Source organism: Balaenoptera ricei, chromosome 2 (assembly GCF_028023285.1).
Source record: "Balaenoptera ricei isolate mBalRic1 chromosome 2, mBalRic1.hap2, whole genome shotgun sequence".
NCBI classification, from domain to species: Eukaryota; Metazoa; Chordata; class Mammalia; order Artiodactyla; family Balaenopteridae; genus Balaenoptera; species Balaenoptera ricei.
Genome location: NC_082640.1, coordinates 110,513,674 through 110,520,651, shown reverse-complemented (window position 1 = coordinate 110,520,651; position 6,978 = coordinate 110,513,674).

Here is a 6,978-nt window from a genome sequence, read left to right as displayed (position 1 = left end):
GTGGCCAGATACAAGCTCTATTGCATTTCAGAGGCTTCCCTCCAAAGGGCAGGAGTGTGATCCGCAAGTTGAAGCAGAAAGATGGATCTTGGACAATTCTTTGAGCTCTAATAAGTACAATTAGTATTCATTCATTCACTCATTCAACAAAGATTCACTGAACCTCTTCCTTGGGCCAGGCAGTATTCCAGGCGCTGGGATGATAGCAATGAATGGAACAGACAAAAATCTCTGCTCACATTGTAGTGGGTAGATACAGATAATAAATAATTAAAATCTAAAAATATCAGATGATATTAGGATATATTAAAAAGTTAGATGGGGGAGGAGGAGGGGAATGATGATGAGAAGCGTTACAGCATTAACCAAGGTAGCGTTATAACCAAGACCTGAAGGCGATGAAGGAGGCATATGGATACCAGGGGGTTAGTATGGCCGACAGGGAGACAGACAGCAAGTACGTGGCCTTGAACGTGGAGTGTGCCCCTTGCTGCGTTTGAGGTTCCTTTGCTGATTCCCTGCTCACACCTCTGTAATGGTCCCTTCCTTAAACTCTCTTCATTGGAATCCTCCGAGCTGAGTTCCTGCCAAGACCCTGGCTGATCCGCCGCCGTTCACTGCCGAGGCATGCCTTAGACCGGAGGATTTCAGCATTTGGGTGATTCTAAACTAAAGGTGTATGTGAAGAAAACGCTTGCAACTGGCCAAGAGATGTGTCCACAGAGTGTTATTTCCTGAGTCATTCCCATCTCTGGTCACAGCCCCTCATAGGCAAATGGAAGGCCTAGGCTCTCCTCCACTACCCAGCCCTTCCCGCCAACATGTTCTAGACAAATGTGGGCCCGTCCCAACGTTCAAGACTGGCTAGCAATACTGGCTTAGGAAAATTGCGACTAGGTAGTCCCTCACTTGCAGTCTGCATTTCACTGGGGATTTGAAACCTTAAAGTTGTACTGGAAATCCATGTTGCAGAAGCACAGCGGCCTTTTTTCTGCCACCCGGAGAGCCTGCCTCCAAGTAGGAAGCTGGCTCCAGAAGGGCCTGGATGGCACTCAAAAGTCTGGGAAGCAGAAGAGAGGTCACTGCTGCTTTAAATGAGCAGTGCTAAGCCGGACATCCCACTTCCAGCAACTGGGAGCTCATCACACCCAAACCCCACAGGTCCATCAGTTTCTGAAAGATTTTAACAAAATAATTAACCCACCTAGCACAACAAAGGGCACATGCAGAGCATTCAACAGCACGAGTTTCCTTTTTATAGTAAAGTTTGCCTTCATCTAGCAGTTAATCTTATATAGCAACACAGCAAATTGACCGCCTCCTTTCTATTTTAGTCACTAAAATGAACAGCCTTCTGTTCTCCAAATGAACATTCCCAAGTCCTCTAAGCTGTCACATGACATGGCTTCTAGATCTTGTATTTTCTTATTTACCCCTCCCTGGCACCTACCGAGCTGAACAGAATACTACAGATGAGGTCTGACTGGCACAGTACAGTAGCCCTATTCTCCTCTTAGTTTAAACAGTATGACTTTATTAATGCTGCCTAAGATTTCATTAGCCATCTTGGCTGGCAACTGTATCACACAAAGATATGAGCTTGGAGTCAACCGAGATTCTTAACATTTTTGGACATGAATTATTTTTATCCTACATCTTCTCTGTTTTGTATTTGTATGGATTAAAAAAAAATACTGATAAAACCATATACTGAAAACCATGTAGGACTTAACCACTTGCCCTATTAAATTTCATTTGTTGGTTTGGATGCTTCGTTTCAGTCTGTTGCAATCATTCAAAACCCTGATTCTACGGAGGAATTAACTGGCCCATTTAATGACCAGAGTCACCTGGTAGAAGAGAAACTGCTGAACTTTGGATGGAGAGAGGCTTGAGTGTGAAATCTCCTTTGGCCTTGTAATAATTGTTGACCCCAGGCAGCTAGTTAACCCTTGCTTTAAAGTGGCTAATTATACTCTCCCCCAGGAAACTGTTACAGCAGCTGCCAAGTCTTTTTTTTCTTTCTTTCAGTATTCTGAAATGGAATGTCTTTGGGTCTGAAGGCTTGAAGCACTTTCCTTATATCTTCTCACCTATCTTAAAATTTGATTACCCGTTAACTATTCTGGACTATCTTTTTTTAGCATGCTAAATATCAATGTCCTTGGGCTTCCCTGGTGGCGCAGTGGTTGAGAATCTGCCTGCCAATGCAGGGGACGCCGGTTCGAGCCCTGGTCTGGGAGGCTCCCACATGCCACGGAGCAACTAGGCCCGTGAGCCACAATTACTGAGCCTGCACGTCTGGAGCCTGTGCTCCGCAACAAGAGAGGCCGCGATAGTGAGAGGCCCGCGCACCGCGATGAAGAGTGGCCCCCACTTGCCGCAACTGGAGAAAGCCCTCGCACAAAAACGGAGACCCAACACAGCCAAAAATAAATAAATAAATAAATAAATAAACCCAAAGTTAAAAAAAAAAAAATTAATGTCCTTGATAGAGAAGGCTGATGTGGAATAGGATTCTTACCTTTTAACATTACACCCCATGCCCTACGGAGTAGCCTGCCCCTTTCATCTCTCCTGTTCCAAACATAACATTAAAAATGTATTTTTTTAAAAAAAAATGCACTTTATAATATCTTTTTGCAAACCCCAGTGTTGTCTTGAAAGAAGCACCGAATAAGGAAGCAAGCCTTGGAACCTAGTCCCAGCCTTTTTGTTATGTAGCTGATTTTCCACAAGTCACCATACCCTCTCTGGGCCTGATTTCTGAGTGCCTTCCGAGACCATTGTGCTGACATTCTTTGGTTTTACGAACTAGTCCCTTCAGGTCTTTGCATGAGTGAGAAACAGCCCTCCTCCTAACCTTCTGCAAGCCTGTCAGGCTTCAGCTCTCCCAGTGATCTTAGCCCTCTCCTGGCCTTTACTCTTCCCCAGGGAATCCCTCTGGAAGCCTCAAATTGCTTCCATCACTTTTCATCCTCAGGAGTTTTCAGAGGGTGGTGCTTCTATAATTCTTCTTAAGAAGAAACAATGTTTCTATTAACTCTAGGATTGAGTTAAGAAGTTTGGTTTAGATTGGGATTGACATATATACACTACTATGTATAAAATAGATAACTAATGAGAACCGACTGTGTAGCACAGGGAACTCTACTCAGTGCTCTGTGGTGGCCTAAATGGGAAGGAAATCCAAAAAAGAGGGGATATGTGTATATGTATAGCTGATTCACTTTGCTGTACAGCAGAAACTAACAACATTGTAAAGCAAGTATACTCCAATAAAAATTAATTTAAAGAAAGAAGAAGTTTGGTTTAAAGTTCTAGTTCAACAAACATTTATTGAGTTCCTACTATGTGCCAGGCACTGCACTATCAGTGCACTGGGATGTGGAGAAGGAAGTGGGAACAGTTGAAGAAATAAGCAATAAGTCATGCTCTCAAAGACTCAACTGTGTGGCAGATCAACATCAAGTTGAGATGTAGCTCCGAAGTTTTCTGAACGATAAACGCTGACTTAATGGGGGCTCAGAATTAACAATAACCACATTTATAGATCATCAACTGTACTGCAGATACTGCATTAGATACTTCCTATGGTCTCCATTTCACAGTTTGGTGAACTGCCTGAGATTATCCTGATAGTAAATGGCAGAGCCAGGGCTCACAGGCCACCTCTGGATTCCCCCAGGAAACACGAAAGGCAAGTAAGAAAGAGTGATCAAGACCCTTGAAGTCATCTTCAAATATAACATTAATCTGCCAAGTACTAGAACTGTTGAATCAGTAAGTGTAATCAGTTACTTCTCCATTACTTATTTTCCTCTCTCCTCTATAGTTTGTTTAAAGTTACTATAGAGATCCAGTATCATTCCTTTCACGGTCTTAAATTTTCCTTTGGAGCTGAATTATCCCTCTAGTTTAATGATTCCCATTAAAATAAAAAAGTGCCTTGGATAAACGCTTTATCAAGGCATTGAGGGCCATTCATACCTTAGTATAAATACAAAGTGGAAGAACTGAGTTTTACAGGGGGAGGGGAGGAGCTGAAAGAAATATTAAGGCTGTTGTCACTCGAAGGTGGGTGAGGGTGTTGTATCGAGGGAGGAACAGGGAAGCTGTTCCTTAGTCATTATTAGTCATTATTCTAAGTAATCATTAGGATAATGACTCTACCAAGAGCAGCTTTGCCTGAAATACCCCTTGGGGAGCCCAAGTGAAAGCTTTAGTTCTCACACATAGCCACACCACTCTCAGGTTACAGATTTTAGTATAAAATAATTGGACCTGGAGGGAACCCAGCCCTGTCCAGGGGTGCCATTGTCCCCTGCAGATTGCTGTCTTGCAAAGCCCAGTTGAACTGTTCCTGATGGGTCTTTCTCCCACCCTGCATATAGACTCACCAGTTAGAACTGCATCAGATCTTCTGAAATCCTTGCCTTTACGCCATTGTCATTCGCCCCCTGTGTGTGCGTGCCAACTTGAAAGCACAATGTTAGTTGCTTCCTCTGGGAGTTCAATGAGTTTGAAACTGAGGGCTCTATGGTCCCTGAGCTCAAGAGCCACCAGCTCTGTTGCAGGAACCACAAATGGGCAGGTGCTGCTCCCTCCACTTGCTTGGGCAGGTAGAAGACTTCCCTACTGCTGTCCTAAAGGCTCTCAGCTAGCAAAGCTGCCCTAATGGGCAGCTGTCTACTGTTTGCCATCAGTCTGTGGGAGACTGACCCCCCGCTTGGAGCTCAGAATTTACTTTTCTTCTGGGACATTTGTTGGCAGGTTGGTGAAGCCTGGATCTAGCCTGAGGCTTTCCTCAGCCCCACTGAACTAATTCGCAGAAGAGTGAAATGAGCAAAGGCAGTGACTTTCAGCAGCTACTAAAAGAGTTACAATTCACCGGATGGTGAGCTGGGATGGAGGTGAAGGCTGGGGCAGCTTGGCAGAGAGAAACGTCTAAGAGGGTCTAATGAAAAGGGGAATGGATTTCCTGTCTATTGATCCCTCCTTTTGCTACAATTTTCCTGCTGCAAATGTAGGTGGTTAGGAGATTCTCTACCTTCCAGGCCAGTTTAACCTGGAACTACATTTGCAGTCAACTTTAAACAAAACCACATGACACTTTAAACTCTGTACAGTTCACAGTCAGTGCTTCAGTCTGGAAATAAGAGGTAAGCTTGAGATAAGGTGCTAAAAGATCCACCTGCTTCTCCAGGCATGGTCTGAGCGGCTCTGGTCTAGGAAATTGACAAGTCAACAAAAGCATGGAGCCCAGTGTACCCGTGACTTCCTATGTAATGAGAAACCTACCTTCTCCCCAGGGTTTTGTCCTGTTGGGAAGATCACCACTGACTAATCTTACAAGAAAAAATGTCAAGTCAACAAATTTTCATGTCCTTCCTACCTACACTACTGTGCTAGGAAAAATAGGCACAGCAGAATTGTGTATTTGATTATATAATTTCTACCTTGAAAGAGTTCATAATCTACTAGCAACTAATAAAAAGTACTTAGTAACTGTAAGGCAAAGCAAAGTGAGGCGAGTACCATTAAGAGCATACAGAGTGTCAAGGAGGCTCAAAGGAGATAGTTATATCTAGAGCACGAAGGAAGGATAGGGAGGTGTCATTTGATATAAGCTTTGACAGAGAGATAGGATTTCTACCCTCAGAGATAGAGGAGGAAGGGCTTTCTGAGGGAAGATGAGAAATGGTGATTCAAATACTCCCCAGGCTTTTAAATAAACTGATCTAAACTGCCCAGGGAGAGGGTAGAGCGCCACTAAACCTTTGAACATGGAAAGAAAATTCTCCCAGGAGAGAAAATCTTAACAGCAGCTTACTTGATTACTAATTGTTTAAGAAATGTTATTAATTATTCACTTACATTTGGTCTGCAGGAAAGAGTTCCAAAGAGGATTCAATCAACATTTGTCTTCAATGGATTCGATATTGACAAGATTGGAGGGAGAATTTCTCTGATAATCCTGCGCGTCCCCAAACGCGAAGGGCAAGGAGAGACCGAAGAGGCGAATCACTCCAGATTGGTAAATGGCAGTTTAATAAGCAAGAAATTTACATATGAGGCTTTGTCTTAGGTGGTCACGAGATGAGTAGATCTCCGCACCCGCCCTCCAGAATCTTAAAGTTTATGTAGCAGCTTTAGCGGGGGTTCAGTCGTGTATACCACCAAGATGGTCTCAACAACACCTTGCATTTTCAACACTACGTCCTTGAGGCATCTTCTAGTTTTGGAGTGGGGGGCGGGGGAGCAGATGAAATACACATTCCAAGGACAGGGGAGGGGTAAGAAGCCTCTGATTGCCCAGGTCCAGCTCATGGGTCAATCAGTAGTCACCTCGTTTCAATGATCTCATCCAACACTTAAATTCTTAAACCTTCAAGGCCAGTGATTCTAGAGGTACTCAGACCAAAGTGAAACATTATTTAGTAAAGAGAAGAAAAAGGGAAAGAACATTCTGTGAGTCTGTGGAAGAGCAATTCAGTTACTTCCTTTACACCAGAGACTCCCATTAGAGACCATTAGAGAGTAATACATTAGAATCATCTGGGGATATTTAAAAATAGTAGTGCCTGGGCCCCAACCTCAGATATCTTGATTTCATTTAAGGTCATTGTTAGTTTTGAAAAGCCCTCCTCCACCTCATCCCAGGTGATTCCAATATACAGCCAAGGCTGAGAACCACTGCTCTAAAAGCATTTAGAGTAACCTCCAGGCTCTTTATGCAAAGAGAAAGGTGGGGACAGCTATTTCCAAATTGGGAAAGTAAGTGAGAAGAAGCAGGGACATCTCTATGTGGGAAGACAGAGTTCACCTCAATATGCAGCCACCCATCTGATCTTCATATTTACGCTGCTTTGGCATCTTCCAGCTGGGTCTGCATTTGCTGCCACCTACCTCGAATTGATAAGAATAGTTTCTTTAACATAGTGAGTTTTTTTCTATTGCATAGAGAGAGTATAGAGA